We start from the raw sequence: 25,320 nt of genomic DNA, 5'->3' as shown, positions 1-25,320 counted from the left end.
CAGACAGATGGTGACTGCTGCTGCACAGCTGTTCCGGTGGTGGCAAGTATGACAGATGAGCGACAGGCAGGTGCAACGGTGCTTTGGATTGCCAACTAAAACTGAAAAACAAAACAAAAAACAAAACAAAAAACCCCATACCTAATCTCCAAAGCCAACCAAGTAGCTGAGTAGTAGTAGTACAGCCACTCTCCGAGTTACAAACAAGTTACGGATCAACACTTAGTCCGTAACTCGAACTATTCGTAACTCGGACCCCATTGAGTTACACGCGACCACGCTGTTCATAAGTGCGGGTCGCGTTCGTAACTCAGGGACCGCCTTTAGGACCGCTCCATGGGAGCTTTGGTCGTAAGTGAGAACGGTCATAACTTGACAGTTTGCAACTCAGGGAGCGACTGTATCTGGAAGTTACCACCATCTGATGACTGTTGAGTGGACCATGAAAAATAATTTGGTGGTCTTAGTCAATTTCTAAGCTGACAGGCATCCATGTCAGTACATACCACTGCTATGGTTGGCACAAGAGGGCACCATTACTGGCAGTCCCAGTAGAGATGCTAACAAATGAATGAGCATGTAAACTCAACTAACCTCTTACCCCCCGAGATGATTGTCTCAAACCCAGGTGTAAGCGAGGTAGGGAATAGAATAGGATGTTAAATTTAGATTAATTAACCAATTGAATAGTCAGTGGGATTTCCATCAACTTTTCAATTAGTCGATAAGGGCGCTTCAGCCTTCGAACTGTTGCAGCAAGAGCCTTGCCCTGGGGCTCTTGTACATATCAAAAGGAAGCCCCGCAGGGAACCCAGGGGCTCTTATACATTTCAAAAGCAGAAGCCCTGCAGAAAGCGTGGGGCCAGTAGGGGACTCCCTCACTGGCCCCACACTCCCTGCGTCACCTCAACCTTTGAAATGTACAGGAGTACCAGTGGGGCTCTCCCACCAGCCCCTCACTCCCTGCAGTGCCTCAATCTTTGAAATGCAAAGACATTTCAAAAGCAGAGTCGTAGCAGAACCAGCACCAGCGGAGACTGCTTCAGTCTCCACTCGCACCATTTCCCGCTGTGCCTCTACCTCCCCTGCCCCCCAAAGAGATGGTGCTGGGGGGGGGGAGGAACCGGTTTTTAAGATGGCTCCTCCCAGCACTGGCTCCCCCCCCTTGCTGCCTCTCTCTGACAGAGGAAGCAAGGGGCGAGGGGAAGCAACTAGTGTTGCGTCACTAGTCAACTATCCGATAAGCTTATGCTTACTGGATAGCCAACTAGTTGCTTACATCCCAAGTGTAGATGTGTATTAGCTTGCAACGCTACTTCATGCTCTGTGGCTAAGTAGAAGACTTTGAACTGGATGGCTGTGGAAATCACGACCTTTATAAGCATGACAGTTCATTGTAGGTAGAGAGGCAGAGGAAGGACAAGGTCATGAAAAAATAAGCAATCCCCAGGAAAGGCAGCACTTCCTTGGAAGGTAGTTCGTTCCAAGCATTCTAACAACACGATGTCTCTTTTATAGACTGCTACTACTGTTTTCCCACAAGATCTTCCTCATGCTAACAAGAATATGCATGATCACCTACTATCCACAACTAAGAACCCTCAAATGAGGCAACTTTCAAAGGTAGTCAATGCAACTCTTTACTTTGCCACTTCCAGGGGCTGAATATACTCCCTAACCAGCACTTGTACCATCTGACAGTCTGGGGAACAGAGACCTGAGTAAAATGAACTCATGTCTCTCACTAGTAACAGAGAGCAGTAACCCCCGATTAGCTACACTTCATTTACTTAGATTGTAAGCTCATCAGGGCACAGACCGTGTTTTTGTTCTGCATTTGTGTAGTGCCTGCAATATTGGAGCCTTAGTCTGTGACAGGGATAATTAGACAAAACAGACCGATTACACAGAATACTCATGGAAATCCCAGCCCTTTAAAGACAACCATGACTGCACTATTTTGCTCCAACCCATTATTGTGAGGTAGAAGCAGCAGCAGCAGCATTAAATGAAGGCAGAGGTCAGCACTAAAGAGCCTCATCAAGTCCCATAACCTAGGGGCAGCAAGATGTACAAAACCCCCCTCAGGTATGAAGCATCTCTCAGTCAGACTGGAAGATCAGGTTCGTCAAGGAATATTCAATGTTTGAACAGACTTTTGAAAAGTCAAAAAGCAAATAAGTAAAGCGGACTTGCCAGCTTGAGTCCTAGCACGGTCTAAGTTTTACACCAACTTTTGATCACTTCATTCTTAAGACTGGCAGAGGATAACCTTCCTTCCTCCCTCCCTCCCCGTGCTAATTTACCATGACTGTCCTAAGAGGGATGGATCCCATGATTTTTGTGTCTTTTCCCTTTCTTGTCTGTCAACGTTTCCAGGGATTTCTGATATTTTTCCATGTATTGAGCAAGTGAACAGTTAAGGCTTGACCTCGCAAGAGACAGTGTACAGACAGGTATCTATTTTCATGCAGAGCTGCATTGACTTCACAAAATGAAGAATTTAGGTCTTTAAGCTCTGTTGAATATCTTAAGAGAGCACATGATAAGACTGCACAGGACCATATAACATAACATGGAATCAACAACACTGCAGACACAAAAATTAAGCAGAGTGAACTCACAAAGGAACCCCCAAGTGATATACTTCCCAATAGGTAAGGAGAAAAGAGGTGTGGGTGAGGCAACATGTAGAAGTTTAAAGGTGAACTGAAGGCAGAATTAACAAACCCCTACACTTCCAGCAGTATGACTCAGGCCAAGAGAAATAGTCAGGGTTTGCCTTCACAAGGTGGGATGGATAGGAAGAGTGCTGGCCAGCACTTGGTGACTAAAGGGTTAAACTCAGGTAGCTAAGGGTGCAGGCAGGGACCCAGAAAAACCAATGGGTTACAGTGCTGAAATTTAAATTGCAAATATATATCTTGCTATTTCTATTCGAGGGAGTACTAAGTTAGAAGCTGGAGGAACAAGATGAAATAATCAACCAAACCAAAGTTACCACATTTGACCATAAATTATTTCACTTGTGTAAGGAAATGGAATTTGGTGAAACAGAAGTGAACCTTGGCCACGCTTGGCAAGTTTGGCAATGCTTATCTTCAGTGAGTTAAAAAAAAACGAGAAAGAATGAAAACCACACACATTACAGAATGGCTGATTTCAAGTTTATCTTCAAACAGTCCTGTTGCCTTTTACAAATGTTATCACTGTATCAATGCTGAATTAGCACTCTAATAGAGAACATTAACAGTGCCTTCCAGTTCTGTCACAGCACTTTAAAATGGCCAATTCTTAAAATGCAAAGACAATTAGAAAAAAAACTCCTAAAACCTGCTAATAGACCAGGACCCCATCATGATCAGTGCTATACAACCATACAAAAATATGGCTATATACACATTACTCTTCATATGCTGCAGGCATAACTTAACTTTACAACAAAATTAACACCCAAACATAACAAAAATATAGTAGTAAACCAAAAGCTCAAATCAGCCCTTTTCCACTCCTCCTATTTCCCCCCATTTTCAAAAGTTAGTGGGAGAAATGGCTTAATAGCATAGCATGCCCCAGAGGTCCTCAAGTCATCAGATTACAATTATTTCAGAACAAGGTGACAAAGCTTTTAGGCCTTCACAAAAAACAACTTGTCACAGTGGTGCAGCTGCACTGCCTGGCTGGAAGTGGTTTTCATCATATACAGGGTGTGCAGTTTTGTTCAATGCTTTCAGCAACCCCACTATAAAATTTGTTCTAACGCCTCTACCTACGCAACAATTCCTTCTTATACACAGTTGTAAGGTTCCCAGGGAGGATAGACCAGTGGTTAGGACTTGGAATGTAAAATTCCATTTAACTGGTTAACTGATTAAAGAGGGGCAGACTGTTTGAAGAACCCCTGCCTATGGCACACCCAGGCCAGGCCTGTCGTGGACAGGGACTGCTCCGGCCAGCTGGAGTGCTCCCGCCTGTGGAGGGTAGGGGGCTGCTCCATCCCCACTGATTAACCAGAACTAGGGATGTTAGCAACTAGTTGAGTAGTCAACCACCCAATAAATATATACTTACTGGGTAGTCGAGTCACTGGAGCCGGTGCTAGGGGGTAGGGGAGAAAGAGGCACAATCTCTTAATACATTTTAAAAGCACAAGCGCAGCAGGGGTGGGGGAACTGGGTGCAAGCCAGGAATCAGCTGATTCCCAGCTTGCGCATGGTCCCCCCGCTATGCCTGTGCCTCCTCCGCCCCCCCATGGAGATGGTGCTGGGGGGAACCAGCTTTTAAGCACTGGCTCCTGCTCCCCCGCCCACTTGCTGCCTCTCTCTGATACAGGCAGCCAGGGCGGGGGGGAGGAGACTAGTCAAGTCACTAGTTGACTATCCGACAAGCATTTGCTTATCAGATAGTTGACTAGTCGCTTACACCCCTAGACATAAGTAGGGTTACATGATGGAGTACAAGGTGGTAAAGCACTTGATCAGCAGTATACACAACAGAAAGCTTAACAAATGCAATATTTAAAAAGGCTAACTTCTCAGTAGTCTTGCTTACACTGCAATGGCTAACACAGTCATAGAATCTTATAGACTGGACAGGACTTGAATTTCAAATGTTAAAAAACAACAACAAAAACACGAATTTGGTCAGGTCGTCACTGTATATTGTAAAAAAATGGTGAGACACAGGCCCACTTCATTTCCTTCATGGGTCACCTTTAAAAAATTGAAGAAAATATTGATTATACAAATGTGTTCCCCATTTCTAATTTATTTGACTTTCTTCCTGGGAAATCTGACTTGAAAAGTGTAGATTTGGGGGAGTTGAACAGGACTGAGTTCTCTGGTAAAATATGAAATTGTAAAAAGAACTTGTGTTCACAAAAACATATCATTAAAATGTTACAATAGAGAGAAAAGCCAAGGATCCATGAGAGCCCAGTAAATCAGATGCAGCAACAGTCAGCCAGTGAGCACACTGGAGACATGCATTTTGAATGCAGTGAAAAAGTCAACTTGCTTAGGTCAGAATACAGTGAAAAAGTCAACTTGCTTAGGTCAGAATAAGAAAGCCTCTCTCCTGAGCTAGATACTATCTCCAGAATCCAGTATCCCTAGCTAACAAGAGGAATGCTATTTCACCATTAGGCTACGTCTAAACTGGCCCCTATTACGAAATAGCCATGCTAATTTCCAACTTTGGAATAGGGAAATCCGCGGGGGATTTAAATATCCCCCGCGGGATTTAAATAAACATGGCCGCCGCTTTTTTTCCGGCTTGGGGAAAAGCCGGAAAAAAGCGTCTAGACTGGCGCAATCCTCCGGAATAAAGCCCTTTTCCAGAGGATCTCTTATTCCTACCTGAAAGCAGGGGCCGGTGCTGGAGGGGAGCCGACTTAAGAGGTGGCTCCCTCCAGCACCGTCTCTGTGGAGGGGGGATCAGGGGTGCAGCGGGGAACTAGCAGCACTTCTGCCTTTGAAATGTAGGAAGAGTGGGGAGCAGACGGGAGCGGAGGACTCAAACAGTCCCTCGCTGGCCCCGTGCTCCCCGCTCGCGCTTTGTTTTTGAAATGTACAAGAGCCGCAGAGGGGGCTCTTGTACATTTCAAAAGCAGGGAGCGCAGGGCCAGTGGAGGACTGCTTGAGTCCCCCCGCTGGCCTCATGCTCTCTGTGGCACTTCCACCTAGGAAATGTAGCAAGAGCCGACAGGGTTCTTGCTACATTTCAAAAGTAGAGGTGCCCTTATTGACTAATCAAACAATCAATGCAAACTATTCAATTAGTTGATTAATCTAAATTTAACATCCATACAGAGCAATAATGTACCAGTTAAATTAATTTGTCATGTTCTCACCTAGACCTTCAGCTTTCAGCTTTTGTTTTCCAAAAAATTACCTATCTCCAGAATTAGGAATTAAGATCCACAATCAAAATAAAACAAGAAAAAATGGACGATGACAAATGACAAAGTTACTGTGAACGCCTGACTCAATTAATTGGAAGCAGTGCCAGAATTAGGTATTTCTGCGCCTGAGACAAAATATGAATTATGCACCCCCTCTCCTCAGGTTAGCACATGTTGCACTCTTCGCTTTTGCAGCTTATTATTTTTACTTATTGCGTCTTTGTGCCCCTGATTATGATGCGCCCTCACAAGCACCCCGCTTGCACCATCCTTATTACAGCCCAGATTGAAAGGATTAGAACTGGGTCTGTTACATGATTGCCCAAAGATGCTAAATTTGGGGCTTGCCCTCTATCTGGCAGTAAGACTTAATTGGGGTGAGTCACTGTTATATTACTTCAGTTTTATATCATTTCAGTGTAACTACATTGGTCTTAAACAGGAGAAATGTACTAAAGAAGTCTGTAGCTAAAAAGCTTGTAGCTTCCACTAGCAGAAGGTTGTCCAATAAAAGATATTACCTCACCTATCTTGTCTTTCTTTTTGTCTTCACTGGACTTTTGTATACTGTATTAACTGATTGCCAATTAACTCAATGCAGTTATCAGTGGAGCTAAAAAATTTCATCAAAACAGTTTTTTGGCAGAGTGATGTTTTTATCGAAGCTAAAAATTTTCAAAATGTGTCAATTTTGACAAAACGTTCAGAAAAACAGAGTTATCCATGTCAAAATGGAACCATTTTATTTTTTGTTTCAAAGCAGTTTTTCAACATGAAATTCACTGTTTTGTATATAATTTTTAAGTCGGCTTTCCACATGTGCTGGAGCACAGCCTCTATCAGCCTGGGCCCCCAGCGTAGAGGCTGCTGCCGCCCCATGCTGCTGCTTCTTTATGCTGCCAGCCTCACTCTTAGGAACTACTGAATAATCATGTAACAACTAAGATTTTGTGCAGTTGCGCAATTATTGAATTAATTGATATCTAACATCCCTAGTAAAGACATTTTCCACATGTTCCCTCAAGGTTTCAATTATTTGTTCTTCACTCCATGGATCAACATAGGATAAAGAACAAATCTAGATCAAACTGGAAAGTGTCCAGACTAGCTTTTACAAATTGCTAACTATCTTGAGGTACAAAAGTCTAGTGAAGACAAGTCATAAGTAAATGCCCAAGGCTGACTTGGGATCCTAATTCACATAATGTTAAAATTTATTAACACATTTACCCAGTATTGCTAGGATCCTTAAGAAGGGGTTCAGGACAGGCAGCTGCAAGGGTTGGGGGTGCAGGTGTCAAGGTAGGGGCTTGGGAATGTGGGAGGGGGATCAGAAATCAGGATTGAGTGGGAGGAGGAACTCAGGGCAGAGGGTGGGGATGCCAGCATCAGGGCAGGGGGTTAGAAGACATGGCTCAGGGGCTTAGAAGACATGGGAGGGGGGTTGGGGCACCCACTGGCTTCTCCCCAGGGCATCATGTGGCCCAACTGCCAACTTCTCCCTGGAGCCAGCGTGACTCACACTGGCTTCTCCTCAGCGGCAGTAGTAGTCACCTACAGCCTAGGGATTTCCATCGACTATTAAATTAGTCGATAAAAGCGCCTCCACCTTTGAACTGTAGCAAAAGTGGAAGCCCCACAGGGACTGTGGGACCAACAGGGAACTCCCCCACAGGCCCCTTGCTCCTGCGGCACCTGAGCCTTTGAAATGAAGAAGAGCCCCAGGAGGGCTCTTGTACATTTCAAAAGGATGCCCCACCGGGAGAGCGGGACCAGCAGGGGCCCTACTGGCCCCTTGTTCCATGCAGCTCCAATCCTCTGAAATGTACAAGAGCCCTGGCAGGGATCTCGTACCTTTCAAAAGCAGAATTGCGGCAGAAGTGGAGTCTGCTTCAGTCCCCAGCCATGCTGTTTCCTGATCTGCCTCTGCGTCCTCTGCCCCCCACAGAGATGGTGCTGAGAGAACCAACTTTTAAGTGGGCTCCCCCCAGCATCAGCTTCTGCTCTCCCTTCCCTTCTTCTCCCCCCCCCCCCCGCTTCTCTCTGATAGAGGCAGCAGAGGGGGAGGGGGAATCGACTAGTCGCATTGCTAATCGATAAGCTTATGCTGATCAGATAGTCGACTAATTTCTTACATCTCTACCTGCAGCTTCTCCCTGGAGGTGGCCTGAGGGCAACGGGGGCCACCCACAGTCCAGCCCAACTGGCAGTTGCCCCCTGAGACAATCCAGGATGGTGGGGTGCTTGTTGCCACCTGTGGTCATTCTGGAGTATAACTGTCACTGCTATCACACTCCTCCCTTTCTGTTTGATGAGAAACAATCACATTCCATGCACATCCCATTGTTCTGCCACAACCAAACCATGTCCTCATGTTCAGTTACAATAAGAGGAAGCTGCATATCAGATTTGGTGAAGCTCTCTCTTATTGTTTAGGTGGAATTCTCGAACAAACTGACTCACAGACAGATGGACAGACATATATCAGACCGAGGTGCAGACTCTCTAAAATATAGAACAGAAGATATTGCTGAGCCATCGCAACTCCAAAAAACTGAAAACAGAGAAGCAGCAATGAAAGTAACTTAACTTATCTTACAGGGACTGTCCTATTGCAACCCGGGTTCCTGCCAGCTCTTCCAATAGCTCCCTGATGCCTTTTGCCACAGGTCTGCCAGCTCTTGCCAGAGCTGCACACCAGAGTACACCCGCTTACTTTTACCTCTGCAGAGAAGTACAGACAAAAAGGAAAAATCCCTACTAGAGTCATCTACTGTTCTGGATGGAAAAAAGTGAATTACTAGGATAAAACACGGATCATCAGTAGCAACTAGTGTCTGTGGCATCAACACCAGCACCAGGTAATAAAATTTACAGCATAAGCAACAAAAAGGGAGAGCACACAGTTCTGTGTAAGGTCTCAGAACAGAAAGAATAAAACAGTATAAACCGAATAATACAATTTGATATTATAGACACAGAGGCAGTACTCTAAGGAGTCAGAATTCAATACTTCACTGCATATATTCAGATTACTCCAACTCCCATGCTTTCTGAGCACCCCTACAACATAGCACTTGTGTTCCCTAGCCTATTAAAATATTTTTTAGAATCTATGGAATCAAACTACGTGCATCATTAACAATGCAGAATCAAATCAACAGTTCGCAGAGACTGAACACTAACACCCTCAGGACTATAAGTGAATTCTTCATAATAAGCAAAGGGAATAAACGAAAAATAAAACTGACTGCAGTTCTGAAGTCTCTCTAAGGAACATGTGTCACTGCTATGCCTAAGGCTTTTTACTATGTTTTCAAAGCAGGAAAATGAGAGCTTTGTTGCAGTGTCAACAAAACACAGGGCCGCTTGTTAAAGCTCAACCAAGCAATTATCTCATTCTTCAAAAGTTCTCTGACTTTTTATAGTATGACAATTTGCCCAATCACATTATGCTTTCACCTTGCTTTCAGCACAGCATATCGTTTTGCCCAACATGTCATCATTTTCTCCAAAATACACTAATTTCATTGCATTTCCTGTTCTTCACTCTGCCAGGTCAATGACATTCACTGCATTTCCACCCTATTCACAGAGACAGGAGAATGTACAAAACACAGCTTGGCAATTGTGATGTAAACATCAACCCTCAACTAATGGTGCATCAGACTAGATGATCATGATGGAGACCTTAAAGTTTATGAATCATTTACTTTCATGTGACTTTGGAACAAGGCAATAATAGTTAGAACTATTTGTAGCACAAACAGGTGATATGTCAGTACCCCACATACAATAGCTATTATAAAGTGCTTGTCATCAGTGGATTTTAAGGAAGTTTATACAACATATCAGTAACATCCCCATTTTATAGTTGGAGCAACAGAGGCACATAGAAGTGAAGTGACTTGCCAAAGGTCACTCAGCAAGCCAGTGGCAGAAACAGAATAGCACCCAGGTCTCAAGTTCAGCCCGCTAGGCCACACTGCCTAAAATAAACATGCATACAAAAGACACATCCCACAAATACTAAGCTGAAATAGTGAGTCTTGGTTCTCCCAACTTGCAACACCCCTACAGTTCCAAAATAGGATTTTTTCAAGGAACAACAGCTGCCAGCTATATGGTGGTTTTATATCGACAAATATCCACACCTTCCCACATTCACACAAAACTAATTGTGAATTTGCATAGACAATCCCAGGATGGAAGGCTTTATTAGCACACTAGACCATGCAGTCCTCTTCTATCTATATATCAAGGAGCAGCAAAAGGGAGTATCAAACCCATTCTTAGTTTATCAGATTTTAAAGCTATGTCATTTTAATTTTGGCATTGCCTATGGGCCAAATCCTTCCTTGGTAAGTGCAATGATGAACAACATCTCTACCAGATGTGTCCTCTGCTCTGGGGATCCTGAAAGATTGGTCAGAATTCACCAGACATGCAGTGGGACGCACCTATTATGGAAAGCAGCAGCATGTGCCCATTTAGCATATGGTAGTGCTCACACCAGCTGGCTAGGACCCTTGGAAGCTGCTAGTGAATGAGTCAGCAAAGTAGCAGACCCCCTCCTCACTCTTCGTACCAAGTGCAGCAGCATAGAATAGGCACAATTCTAGCCACAAAGCATGTTCTTCGCTGATTTAAAGTTCATAAAATTCTACTGTAGTCAGTTGGATTATACAGGCCACAAGGCAGTACAGTGTTTGGTCAAGAGCATGCAAATACGAAGTCTTTAGAGGGTTCCTTTTTGTCCAAAGGACATGCTAATGTTGACAAGTGACAAAAAAATCTCAATAGAACCACATTTTCACTCTATAATAAAACCACATTTGTAATGCAAAACTAAAGAACAAACAAGTGTTGAGTGATTAGAAGAGGACCCGGGTTCAAGAATTTCTGTTTCCATGCCTGAAACCATGACCCTGAATAAGAATAATCACAATCCAGACACTAGCCTGATACAGAATGCTCCATATACCCTTGCAGTCCAGACTCAAGAAGGCAACTATCAGTAACTTTAGTATATCAGTATAATTGTTCTTGCCTTCATCGATTCATAGATTTTAAGGCCATTATGCTTTTCTAGTTGTGCCTTCTGCATAACTCCTGCCATGTAACACTGCAAATCCCTCACAAGAGTATGCAGCAAAGGGAGGTCTGTGTGCATAATAATGACTTTCTTATTACTATAAAATTTGCTACTCCTTTAACTAGAGAAACCATTTTTTAAAAAAATGATCAAGCTAGACCTCAATAGGGGAATACTTACACCTAAGCATTCATCAGCCAGTCACTGAGATGAGAGAAAGAAAATGTGTGTGAGAATAAGCATCTCATAACCTAAGGAGACAGATGAAAGGCAAACCTTTTCTGCTTAGACTCTTTAGAATTTCAAATGTTCATGGGAAATGAGATCTGGTTTTGGAAAAGACAGCATTGTTATGAAATTTATTCAGATGTTATAATATGACCTCGGTATAAAATTTGACATGTATTCCCCTCCCATTCCTAGAGACCTATATGTGTCTTCTTCAGCTAACAGCCCTGAGATCCAGAATAAATAATCAGCAAAGAAAGAATCTACTCTGCATGCCTTGTCTATTTAATTATATAAGGGGAAAGTACTAGATAGTAACACAGACAGAATGTTACAAGAGGGACAGATGAAGGCGTAATTATGGCACAGAAAGAAAAATACTTAGCTCTTTATATTATTGAAGTGCTGTGCAAATATTCATTGATTAATCCTAAAACACTCCTGTTAGGCAAGAAACTGCATGCAGCATTGAATCCATGCTGGTCTCAGGATCTAAGAGAGACATGGTGGGTGACATAATATCCTTTATTGGACCAACTGAAATGCTGGATTCTGATATCTTAAGGGCCAGATTCTGATATTCTTACTCATGTTGAATAGTATCTTACTTCTCAGTTGGTTGCACTGAAGTCAAAGAGACCACTTGTGAAGTCAAATGCTCCCCAAAGTAAGTAGGCGTATCAGAATTTCATGTCACACAGTACATTCATTACAGAGGTGGGATTAGAACTCATGAATACAAGAAATGTTTACAAGACCTAACTAAACAGGAGCCACTTAATCTCAAGGTACGGGGGAGAGTAAGTCATACCAAGGTGATATCAGTTCCACAATTTAAATACATCTCCCAAACCAGTGGTTCCCAACCTGTAGTCCACAGAGCCCTGGGGATCCATGACGGTACTGTAGGGGGTCAGCAGAAAGTTTAGGTAAGGAAAGGAACGGATCGGGCCCACCGCAGGACTGGGACTTTCCACCAGGCAATTCTTGCCCAGGGCTCACAGTTCATGCATGCTGTCTCCCGCCCGTGGGAGGGGATCTTGATACCCCAGGAGGCACCATCCCTCCTTAAACAGCAGCACAGCTGGCAGTGGATGGTCCAGCCCTCTCCCCATCCCAGTCCCGCGGTAGGCCCAATCCTTACTTTTCTTTTCCTTTTCTTTTTTCTTCTTTCCCATGGCTCCATGCCAGGGCAGGAGCTGCCTTTGACCACAAGATCCCCACCTCTTTCTGTATGCTCCATGGATGGGTAGGGAACAGAGGTGGCGGGAGCTGAGGAAGCAGCGCTGGCCCAGAGATGTGCTGGCCATTGCTTCCCACCTCTCCCCTTGGGAGTCCATAAGGTTTTAATCCATTGAAAAGGCATTCGTATGTTCGAAAAGGTTGGGAATCACTGTCCTAAACTAAAGGTGACTGTTGAATACTCCCAAGAAAGGAAAATGAATCCACCTGACTCCATAAAAGTAGACAGTGGAAAGACATATTACCAATGCCAAAAAATTGATTCTAAAATAGCATGAGACTATGTATGTCTTTGTATGTCAGATCAGACCAACATGTCTGGTATCCTGTCTCTGGCTGGGGCCAATCCTAAGGCTTCAGGGAAATTTAAAGAAATTCACAACGCGTCCAACAATTTGTGCAATTCTGTACAACGAATGAAAAATCTCCTTCCTGACCTCATAACAATAATTTTATACTCTGAAATAATATACTCTAATTACTCTTAGCTTGTTATCTTGCATGCATAACTATACACAATTGGAGCAGAATCAACCAATCCCACAGTAAGGCATGCAGAAAAGAGATACAGGACAGTCTAATATAAAACAAAGTCAAATACAAACTAATACTTACAAGCATGCCTAACCCAGGTAATTATTTGATAATGATAAAAGGACAGGTTGTGCAGTGGAAAACTGTGTTGCAGTAGAATATAAATTAGAGAAATTTATTTCAGAAGTATTATGGAAAGCCAAATTTGATCCACATAGGCAAAGTTCAAAAATAATAGATCTAAACTTTGGATTCTTATCTGACATTTCCAAACCTCTGGTAAAACTGGGGAGAACACTTTATGAGACAACATTTCCAAGAATATAGGATTTGCCATATCAGATTGGGCCAATCATGCATCAAATCATATATGCTGCTGAAAATAGCCTATGCCTCCGATGTCAAGGAAAGTGAAACCCACTCATAATGAACCTGGTTACAATAAAATACTATATAGGAAATAATTTCACCATAGCCACTATAATAGTAATGGAAACAATCAGAAGTGAATAACAAGCTGCCTGTATAATTTACTATCATAATAAATAAAGCCCCTGGTAATTAATAAAACAAATTCACCGTCACATATTAACACAGAAAACATGAGATGTTCCATTTAAATTGAACTACAGAAAGTGATCCATTAATCCGTTCACCAAAGTCACTGAAATTTGTTGCATGGACTCTCTCATCTGGTGCTCATCTCGATCAGCATATATGCTGTTTATCAGAGGAATAATTTGGTGAATTACAGTATATCATAATTTTAAGTCAGATCTAACTGCAGGAAGCAGTGCGGGCTGCTGCTTCCCACAGCTCTTATTGGCCAATGGGAGCTGCAAGCAGCCATACCTGCACACATGCAACTAAATAAAGCATCAGGCGTCCTGCCAGGGGCTAACTCTAGTGAACTGCATCTGGTCTGTGGGCTACTTATTGCTCATTCCTGCTGTAACAGAGGCCAATGAGAATGGAGACCATCATATTGCAGTAGTGTGCTAACAATTTGATAATGAAACTAGAGATGCCACTTCCATTTTACACCCCTATTTTCCATTACTTATATTTTTAAAACGGAAATTCAAACAATTTCATGGGCCTGATGTAAAAGCCAGTTTTCCCATTAATTTGAATTTTCATTGGATCAGACCCCTAATATAGACCTGTCAGTCTTTTTAAACTTTGAATAACGAAGCTGAGGGAATGGCATATCACTTAGTAAACTGTGTATAGACTAACAATATGTATTTTAACGCAGCTAAATGTAAATGTGTAACAAAGAATGTAAACAGTAACTTTGAAAAAGATCTGGTCAATAATCAGCTGAGCAAGAACGTCCACTGTGATACTGTGGCCAAAAAATCTAATGCAATCCTGGGCTGCGTAAACAGGAATCACAAGCAGGAGCAGATAGGTTCTTTGACCTCTACAATTGGCACTGATATGACCACTGCTGCTATAGGGTATGTCTACACAGCAAACTTATTTCGAAATAACACCTTTATCGCGTCTACACAGCCAAATCGCTATTTCAAAATAAATTTGAAACAGCGGAGTGCTTATTTCAAATTTGGTAAACCTCATTCTACGAGGTATAACACCAAATTCAAAAGAGCTATTTCGAAATAAGTGCTGTGTAGACACTTATTTCGAAATAGGGGGCCTCCAGCCTTCCCAGGGTGCCCTGGTGGCTACTCCAGCCTCAATCAAGAACACTTCTCTCCCTCTCCCCTCCCCGGAGCCCTTAAAGGGGTAGACTCTGACCACAGTGCCTGTGCCAGCTCCAAGCCTGCCAGCCCAGAGCCAGCAGTCACTGCCCCTAACCCAGTGGCCCCAAAACATGAGCCAGCAAGCCACTAGCAGCCAGCCCTTCACCTCTCCCCAGGAGCAGTCTGCCAGCTCCCAGGAGCCTGCCAGGGCCTGGAGAAGGCAGGCGCCTTCCTGGTCCAGGGCGGAGATCACGGACCTTATTCAGGTTCGGGGGGGGATGCCCCCAATGTCCATGATCTCCACACTGGACGGAGGAACGCAGCCATCTATGACAGGATAGCTGCCAGCCTGGCCACCAAAGACCACATGCGAACCCAGGAGCAGGTTTGCATGACAATCAAGTTGGTCCGGTGATACCCCCTACCCTGAGCCTCCCCTCCCTCTTCTTCCCCTTGTTTCCCCCTTCCAGCTCCTTCCTCACAGGTTTCCCCCTCCCCTCTCCCACCCTCTTTTCTCCCCTTTCCCACTTCCTTTCCCCAGTCTCACCAGAGTTTCATTCCCTCCCCCCAGTTTTGTTAAATAAAGAGAGTTTGTATTCATGAAAATACATGTATTTTATTTGACATCAGGAAGGGGGGTTAGGGAGACGTGAAGTGGAAGGACGTGAGGGAGGAATGAGGCACAAGCCCCCAGTGCGGCAGATCAGGGAGGCTCTTAGCACTCCTCAGGATGGAAGCGCTATTTCAAAATGCATTTTGTGTGTAGATGCGTTATTTTGAAATAAGCTATTTCAAAATAACTATTTCTAAATAAGCTATTTTGAAATAACACTGTAGTGTAGACATACCCATAGGCTACGTCTAGACTGGCCACAAATTCCGGAAAAGGGATGCAAATCAGGTAAGTCAGCATAGGGAAATCCGCGGGGGATTTAAATATCCCCCGCGGATTTAAATAAACATGTCCGCCGCTTTTTTTCCGGCTTGGGGAAAAGCCGGAAAAAAAGCGTCTAGACTGGCGCGATCCTCCGGAATAAAGCCCTTTCCGGAGGATCTCTTGAAAGTAGGAATAAGAGATCCTCCGGAAAAGGGCTTTATTCCGGAGGATCGCGCCAGTCTAGACGCTTTTTTTCCGGCTTTTCTCCACGCCGGAAAAAAAGTGGCGGACATGTTTACAGGCAGTCCCCGGGTTACGTACAAGATAGGGACTGTAGGTTTGTTCTTAAGTTGAATCTGTATGTAAGTCGGAACTGGCGTCCAGATTCAGACACTGCTGAAACTGACCGCCAGTTCTGAGTTACATACAGAATCAACTTAAGAACCCCAGGCGTCCCCAAGTCAGCTGCTGCTGAAACTGATCAGCAGCTGATTCCAGGAAGCCCGGGGCAGAGCAACTCTGCCTGGGGCTTCCTGTAGTCAGCGCTGGTCAGTTTCAGCAGAAGCTGACTTGGGGACGCCTGGGGCAGAGCAGCTGGGGTGCTACTGGACCAACCCAGCAGCACCCCATCTGCTCTGCCCCAGGCGTTCTGATTCAGCCGCTGCTGAAACTGACCAGCAGCGGCTGAATCAGGACCTGGGGCAGAGCAGCTGGGGTGCTGCCGGGTTGGTCCAGTAGTGCCCACGGGCGCTGCAGGACCAATCGGCAGCACCCCAGCTGCTCTGCCCCAGAGTCCAAAACAAAAGCCTGGTCTGCTGGCGGGGGGAGCACACTAGCTGCGCCCCCCCCCAGCAGACCAGGGACACGGGGAGCAGAGCCGCAGCGGCAGCGGGGTGCCTCCCCAGGAGACAAGCAGACAAGGGCTGCCTGCGCAACTGCCGAGGAGGTGGCTTTGCTGCCACAGTGAAACCTCCTCCCCGGGAGCTGAGCCAGGAAGCACTGGCGACCCTGCTCCAAGAGAGTCTTTGCTGTAGGCTCTTCAGTATAAAACTAAGCATTATCCTGCAGAGCTCAGAGAATGGCAACCGTGTAACCGCTAAGATTTTCAGCAGTTACATGGTTACCCTATTACACAAACATCCCTACTGTTGAGTCACTTCAAGTCATAGAATCATAGGGCTGAAAGAGACCTCAGGGGGTCATCAAGTCCAGCCCCCTACCCAAAGCAGGACCAACCCTAACTAAATCATCCCAGCCAGGGCTTTGTCAAGCCAGGACTTAAAAACCTCTAGGGATGGAGATTCCACCAATACCCTAGGTAACCCATTCCAGTGATTCACCACCCTCCTAATGAAATAGTTTTTCCTAACAACCAACCTAGACCTCTCCCACTGTAATTTGAGACAATTGCTCCTTGTTCTGCCATCTGTCACTACTGAGAACAGCCTCTCTCCATCCTCTTTGGAACCTCCCTTCAGGAAGCTGAAAGCTGCTATCAAATCCCCACTCCCTCTTTTCTTCCGCAGACTAATTAAGCCTACATAACTTCAGCTCTCCTTGTAGGTCATGTACTCCAGCCCCTTAATCATTCTGGTTGCCCTCCGCTCTACCCTCTCCAATGCATTCACACCCTTTCTATAGTGGGGGCCCCAGAACTGGACACAATACACCAGATGTGGCCCTACCAGTACGGAATAAAGGGGAATAATCACTTCTCTAGATCCGCTGGAAATGCTCCTCCTAATGCAACCTAACAAACCATTAGCCTTCTTGGTTTACCCGGATACACTGTTGACTTATATGCAGTTTCTCATCCACTTAATCCCCAGGTCCTTTTCTGCTGAACTGCTACTTAGGCAGTCAGTCCCCAGCCTATAACAATGCTTGTGATTCTTCCATCCCAAGTGCAGGACTCTACACTTGTCCTTGTTGAACCTCAATGGATTTCTTTTGGCCCAATCCTCCAATTTGCCTAGAACCCTATCCCTGCCCTCCAATGTAGTGGACCTCTATCCCTATCTTAGTATCAGCCGCACACTTGCTGAGGGTGCAATCCATCCCCTAATCCAGATCATTAATAAAGACATTGAAAAAACGAGCCTTAGAACCAATCCTTGGGGCACTCCACTTGAAACCAACCGCCAACCAGACATTGAGCCATTGATCACTAACCGTTGGGCCCAACAATCTAGCCAGCTTTCTATCCACCTTACAGTCCATATATCCAATCCTTCCTTAACTTGCCGGCAAGAATATTGTGAGAAACGGTATCAAAAGCTTTGCTCAAGTCAAGGTATCCACTGACTTCTCCATATCCACAGAGCCAGTTATATCATCATAGAAGCTAATCAGATTGGTCAGGAATGACTTCCCTTGGTGAATCCATGTTGACTATTTCTGATCACTTTCCCCTCTTCCAAGTGCTTCAAAATGGATTACTTGAGGATCCCTTCCATGATTTTTCCGGGGACTGAGGTAAATCTAACTGGTCTGTAGTTTTCTGGATCGTCCTTCTTCCCTTTTTAAAAGATGGGCACTACATTTGCCTTTTTCCAATCATCCAGGATCTCTCCCGATCGCCACAAGTTTTCAAAGATAATGGCCAAAGGCTCTGCAATGACATTTGCCAACTCCCTCACTACTTTCAGATTCATTAAATCCAGACCCGTGGATTTGTGTATGTTTAGCTTTTTCTAAATAGTTTCTAACCCGTTCTTGTTGTTTCTCAGTGGAAATATCTGCAGAGTGAAATCCTGACCATCAAACAGCAAAATGGACCATGCTCTTTTTTAATTCCTTTTCATTGCCACCATCTTGGTTTTTGCATGATGTTGGTCAGTCAACAAAGAAACATTATTCTTCTCGAGGAGATGGACCACCAAGTTTCCCATGAAATCTGCTGCATCATTTGTGTGCACATAGAAGATTTTATTTAGAAAGAGATACTGTCTTTCACTAATTAAAAGTAAGCTTCAAATCACCTTTCGGTCTCTCAGGCAGATTGAGTTTCAGCTTGATCAACACAAAGGACTGCATTGTGGCTACTTGTACTGTATGACTGTCTGATGAGCAAAATGGGACTTCACTTCAACAACTGTTGTTGATCTTCCAGCAGTCTCAAGGTCATACATACATACATAAATGGCATTTATATATTGCTCTTCATCACACACCACAGAGGCAGCATGGGGGAGGAGAGGGTAGGAGGAAGCCGGTACACACAGGAACCCCATGTAGCAGTAGTGGGGGTGGGGGAGGAAGGTGGGAGCCAGTGCTTTTAAGCCAGCTACAGTGTACACCCATTTGTGTAAATGTGTAACTGCTAAATAATTCAGTGGTTACACGTTTACCAAAAAAACCCACATTTGTTAACATCCCAAATTCCCAAAGCATCAGATGGGTTAGAAACATGCTGGTCCTTATTAATGACCTGAGTCCATACAGAACATCACCCATGCACTTGAATACACAATTTAAACATCATCCATGGTTTGAATGTTAAATTCTGATCTTTAAACTAGTAAATACACAACCAGTTTCCCTTAATAAAAGCTAATAATAATTCTGACTTATAGTTGTTCTAATATTACATTTTTCATCTTCAAAGAGCATTGGCTAATTAATCTTCATGCCACTAACAAGTCATAGAAAAAGCAAACACAGCACAGAGGATATACTTCCAGACATGCAGTAAGCAATTTTCATTTCTATTCTTTGTGCATAGTGTCAGCGAGTTCTGATTAATTACTGGACCACAGATGCAGGCAGATAATTACCATTTCTCATCATTCAGCAAATATTAATACAACCTTAAAAATAGAGTACAACTGATCAAGTCACTGTGACCAGGACTTTTAAAATAATTCCTGATCTTTCGTATGTGTAAGACCAGAAGAAACTGGCCTGAAGATAATTGTGTTAGATGAGGTTAAAACTGGTTTCAATAAGATAAAAATAAGACTCAATGGACCTACTTCTAATGTAACTATGCTAGTTTTTCATACAAAAAGCTGGGTTCTGAATTCACTTGCATTGACTGTGTTAGTCTAAACTGGTATTGTTTCGGGATCTGGCTCAGTCTATTTTTTTCCCCAATTACTATCTATGACAACATTTCCACAAATGTATGGCAAAAGCCTTATTTCTCATTATCTATTCATTTTGTTCAGTGATTAAGTGCTACTTACATTTTCTATTACCATTCTAATATATTTTCATAAGCTTTTATGGTATAGCTACAGAACATTAAACCTACTAGGTTTCTACATAAAAATATACTTTTTACTGGCTTCCTTTACTGCTGCTATATTTTACTCCTACATTTCTACCTGCTGTTAAGGAAAAAAAATTCCTCCAGAATATGTATTATTAGTAAGGGGGTGGGAAAATGATTATAATTGGGAGATCAGGTTTGCAAAAATAGTGTCAGGGCAGCTTTTCAAGAGTTTACTACCCACAGCTGGAGCCAAATTTTCTGTTGCACTCAGGAGCTTACGTTATGCTGCTTTCAACCATGTTTAAAAATTCAAAAAGAGAAAGAGCACAGACCCTAATGTGATGAATTTTTTTGTAAATCTAGCCATTTATTCTGGGGCTTAAAATAGGACCAGAATGATTTTGAAAATCTGGTCCTGATTGTAGGTAAAAGGTTATTTTAAAAATTCTGGCTATAGTGTTCTTCTTTAAAGAGACTTCCTTTTCAAGTCCACTGGGAACAACTCTTCCTTCAGTATTCTTTCCAGCCTCTTCCTATAATTTGATTAATAATTAATGAGAACTGAAGACTAAGCATCATGTTATCCATTCAGCAGTGGTACATACATCACACCTCAATCAATTCATTTTTTCATAATAGGTTATATATTAATATTTTACTTACTGGAAGTTATAAAAGTATGTGTATTGCTGGAATTAAGTTTCAGATGTATTTTTCTTTATTAAGTAGGGATGTAACAGTATAGTTGATTAACCGATTTGCAAAAGCTTATAGGTTAATGCTATAGACTACAGACATTTCCCCTTCCCACCCTTGCCAGTAAATTTTTACCAGGCTGGCTAGCAGCCCCACTCAGTCCCGGCTTGCACCGGGTCCAGGAGCTTATATCCCACCCTGGACAGGGGTTGCTGCAACTCCATGCTGCTGCCTCTATATCAGAGGTAGCAGCGTGGGGCCACAGGCAGCTGGTCTGCAAGGAGAGTGGTTTTTAAACGGGCTCCGCTCACTGACCAGCTCCTGCCTGGTGCTCCACATTGCTGTCTCTGATACAGCAGCACGGAGTGGCAGGGGACTCCTCAGTAGTGGGGCCGGAGTACATTGGCTACTGGCCCCACCCCCAGGGCCTATAGATTAGTCAAATAACCAATAAGAATTCATGAGGTTAATCAACTATTCAGTTAACTGATATATAACATCCCTACCTAAGATATGTAGTAATGGAAGAGAAGTACTCTCACAAGATAGCAGTGCCCTTCCATGAACTCAGTGGCTATACTATACCAGTATAATATATTAATCCACATCTAGCTGATTGATATCGCACTACTCAATTAATTCCAACTTCAAAGAAAAATAGCTAATCAGGCAACTGATTTCCCCCCTTCTCTCTCAATGGTTAAAAGGCCTTTCATCTTCTCTCTCACTTTTGGGCCCTAAATGAAGGATCAACACTTTACTTTTAGACTATTATATATTGTATCTCTTTCATTATAAAACAGTGTGCCGGTAAATATAATCACTGATTGTTTCCTGTCATGCTGGCTGGAAATTATCAAAACTATAAAGGTTAAATAATTTCCTTGATACATTTTTCGCCCTTTCTAAGGCTGTCTGCTACTGGTGATTTTTTTCACAATCACAGACATTCACCAAATTAATATGGTCTTGAAGCAGGGATGTTAGCAAACATGGGGGTTTTTTGTTTTTGTTTTTTTGGTAAAATGTGTAACTGCTGAATTTTCAGCAGTTACCCATTTACACGTTGGGGAAGAAGGAGGTGGGAGCCAGAGCACATGGGGAGCACTGGCTCCCACCTGCCCTTCTTCCCTCCCCCCGCATCTGATACATAAGGTTTCCCACATGTATCAGCTCCAGCCTGTTCCCTATATCACCTATGCTTCTGCCTCTCTATCAGAGGCAGCACACGGAGGGTGGGGACAGGTGGCTCCACAGGCACTGGTTCTTATGTGGATCCAGCTTCCCTTGACCCCCCCCCCCACACACACCCTAACCCACATTGCTGCCTTTGTGGGAGGCAGCAGGGGAAACAGGAGGCTCCACAGGAGTCAGCACACACAGCTTAAAAGCCGACTCCCCACAGGATCCCACCTTCCCACCCCTTACTGCCTCTGATACAGTTAAATCCAGTTAGATGAATAATATTCCAGGGACAAAACGACTATTTTTGCACATCTGCCTCAGTTATACTATATTTTAGATATGTATTTCTGATGTGAACTGTGACTCCAGATACATTAATTTTGTATAACTATGACATGCTAAAACATCACGTTGGCAAGCAAATATGAGGGCTAAACATGAACCTGGCATTGACAGAAAGGTATTGAGCAAGTACATTTTAAACTATATTTTACTAGACATTATAGAATGAACAGACATTAACCAGAAATTTGGCTGAATCTCTCTAATATAGTATTAGTTAACACATAAAGGTTTTACAAATCTCACTAATTTTTAAAACTCCTTACTTAGTATACTCAATATTAAAAAGCTATCAAAATGGTAATGTCAAAATAGATTCATATTGATATTAAATGGATGTTATAAGTTTCACAATGCAATGGCTTTATTTTCTGTTACATAATTTATTTCAAAAACTTAACATTGTCAATAAAAACATTTACAGATACCCATCCACATCTGAGCTATGCTTTAGTTTCTAAGTACAGCTTAGAATGGATTAGGAGTCCTCACTACATTTCAGCTAAAATGTATTTTTCCACTTGGAAAAAAAGTGTTTTCCCCTTCTGATTTTCAGAAAGAAAGACTACTTTTTCCCAATACCCAAATCTCTCCCAATGAACAAGAGACCCCCTTGTCTAACGTGCGGCTACTGCGCTACAACTATGTGATTTCCAAGTACAAATTGAACCTCTTTAGTCCTGCAACATCTCTGGTCCCACTTGATTTTAGTTAGCTGGATGTTCACTTATCATGGGTGTGGCAAAGTTTTTCCTGGTCCCATAAAATTTGTTTACAGCCACAGACCCGGCTCTCAGTGTTCTGGGCTGTTATTTAGCTCTATTTTTTCTATAAATATCTTACAAGAGCCCAGTAAGCTGTGCAAGTATTGGTAATACTGCTACACAATGTTGACCTCCAGTTTGGCAAATTCTCTGGTTAGGTACCAATCAGGTCCTGAGGGTACCAGACTAGAGAGGTTCAACCAGTATTTACCAAGTCACAGCTTGAGAAGATTTAAATTGCACCTGTATTTGCCTTCAGCGGGTCTCTGGAGTTTGGAAAAAATCAAACACACCTCCCTAGAGACCACGCTTGAGCGCCCCCAAACATTTGCTGTTCAAACCAGATCGTTTTATTCCTCTCATTAAGGTGCCGCTAGGCTAAGCCTCGTGTCTTTATCCTCCTAGGAACCTGTTCCCCAGCAGAAATTAAGTTACCTGAGGCTACATCTACCAAGAGAAACCAGAGGACCCCTGGGGCTGCCGGGCGGGGGTGGGGCAGAGCTGCATGTTGTTGATGAGACCTGCATGTGCAGGGCTACAGCCACACTAAGTGCTGAGGCGGCGTTTGCTGGTAACAGCCCGACCCAGCATCCCTCGCACACGCCGCCGCCTGCCCACGCGGGCAATTCCTGCCCGTGTAAACGCGCTCCCCTCCACTTCGCCCCGCGGCAGAGCTGCAAACCTACCAGCAGCGCCCATGCATCCGCAGCCCACCCCTGCCAGGCATGGCACCCTCCGCCTCGCGGCTCATGGCCCTGGCCCGGGAGCCTCTGCGCAATGCCCGGCTGGCGGGGAGCTCCCCGGCCGTGCGCAGCCCCCCAGCCCCGCGCCGCGCTCCCGCCCGCTCGCTTGCTCCACTCACCGCGTGCGCTGCCGCTTCCCCGCCAGCCCGGGGCCGCCGCTCTACGCGCGCCGAGGAAGAGGGGCTGAGGGTGGGAGGCAGCAAGAACGCAGAGCCCGTCAATGGCCCGGAGCCGCCCGCATGGCGGTCACCCGCCGCCTGGGCTTGGGCAGATCCTGCATCTCGCTGCCATTTTTGTCTCCCCCTTGGAGGTATGTGGCGGTGGGTGGCGATACGAGCCCCCTCTCTGCCTCCCCTCTCCGCCTACCGCTGCTGCGTGCACTGGAAGGTGCGGTCACCAGGGGGGAGTCGTTAAGATGCACAACGCGCTGCGCCTGCACTTGGCGCCCTGCCAGGAGTGGGGTAGTGGGGCGGGGAGAGAGCAGGCTGGAAAGCAGCATCCGCTTCGCAGACACAGAGCGAGAGCGCAATAAAAAGCAAAAAACACCCCACACAGCCAAGTTTGGCCAAGACCCCACGAGGAGCAGGAGAAGGCTGGGGAGCACGGATCCGTTTCTCCTTTTGTTCTGCTTGCTGGTCCGATGCCAAGCAACCACAGGGGGGCTCTCCAGATTTCCCCCTTGCAGACTCAACATGCCAACTGAGCCCCATGCTCTTATCTACAACCGCGGAAACTCTGGAGTTCATCCCGCGTGGAATTCAGTCCTTTCCGCCTGCTTTGGAGCAAAAAGCCCAAATTTCAATATTTACCATACAACAACATTTCTGGGGGGAAAGCTTTGGAAATACTGAAATGACCTTTTAAAAATGCTACAGAGATAGTTTCCATACTGATAGATAAAAATTGAAAATTTAAGCAAATCATATTGAAGCTCTTCAATCTTAAACTGAAATTTTCAAATACTTTTTCACTAAATAGATACATTCCCATTAAATGTTTGGTTGCATCCAATCAGCATTTTCTGTCCAGAAAACTGTTCTGCTGGAAAATTTTCTTGGCTCTTAACCTTCACTCTCCCCTTCCTCCCCCGCTTAATATTAGGGTCTGTTTTGTTTCATGAAGAGATCGGGAAGTGACAATATAGACAATGGGACATAAAACTGCGTCAAAAAGACTGGAAGCAGAGTAAATAGTGCTCTGGAACAGCTGAAATTAACAGTGTGTGCAAAAGTGCATATTGGTAGAGGAGTGGGTTCTGGGTTTTTGGTTATTCATTGATGACCTTGTTTGTTCAGCCTGTAAGTTAGTTTGCAGAACAATTCCAGCGACCAAGCATGGTGACTGGACTGTTTCTGCACTGCTGAACTGTTGAATTGTTACTGCTGGGTTAAAAATGGTAATTATACCACATTGACATTAAATGGGATATTAAATTCTTAAGGAAAGCCATGAGTTAGACCAGAAGCTTGCTGAAGCTAGAAACGCCTGTGAACAAATTTATCCATGTTCACCATGCAGATTTACCATTTGATCTAAAGAGCCCATAGGATTTTTCTAAAGTTATGATACATGTTTTCTGCATCCAACCTTCTGCTCTAACTTAAAAATACTAGCTTGTATAACAAATCACAAAATATATAAATTATATTCTCAGTGAAAGTTCTGTAAAGCTTCCATTCTTTTGGTTAGAAACTGTATTTTTCTGCATGTGTGAAATGGATTGTTCCTTCCTAAGTGGAGTATTTTACATTTGTCCTTATTAAACTTCATCCTATTTACCTCAGACC

General features: G+C 44.0%; 1 protein-coding gene across 4 annotated transcripts in view; it reads right to left on the bottom strand.

Annotated features, from left to right (window-relative positions):
- PRR5 (proline rich 5) overlaps positions 1-24,005 on the bottom strand; it is a 117,011-nt gene extending 93,006 nt beyond the window's left edge. For 2 of the 4 annotated variants that reach the window (XM_089770197.1, XM_089770200.1), the window contains exon 1: positions 23,653-23,990. The gene's annotated coding sequence lies outside the window, so the exon portion shown is untranslated. Of the gene's footprint in view, positions 1-23,652 lie in introns of all 4 variants that reach the window. The other 2 variants (XM_089770203.1, XM_089770201.1) reach the window with 2 other exon arrangements.
- Between the last annotated feature and the right edge of the window lie 1,315 nt (positions 24,006-25,320).

This window comes from Pelodiscus sinensis, chromosome 1 (assembly GCF_052426305.1).
Source record: "Pelodiscus sinensis isolate ZL-2025 chromosome 1, ASM5242630v1, whole genome shotgun sequence".
NCBI classification, from domain to species: Eukaryota; Metazoa; Chordata; order Testudines; family Trionychidae; genus Pelodiscus; species Pelodiscus sinensis.
This window is presented reverse-complemented; position numbering and strand designations above follow the sequence as displayed.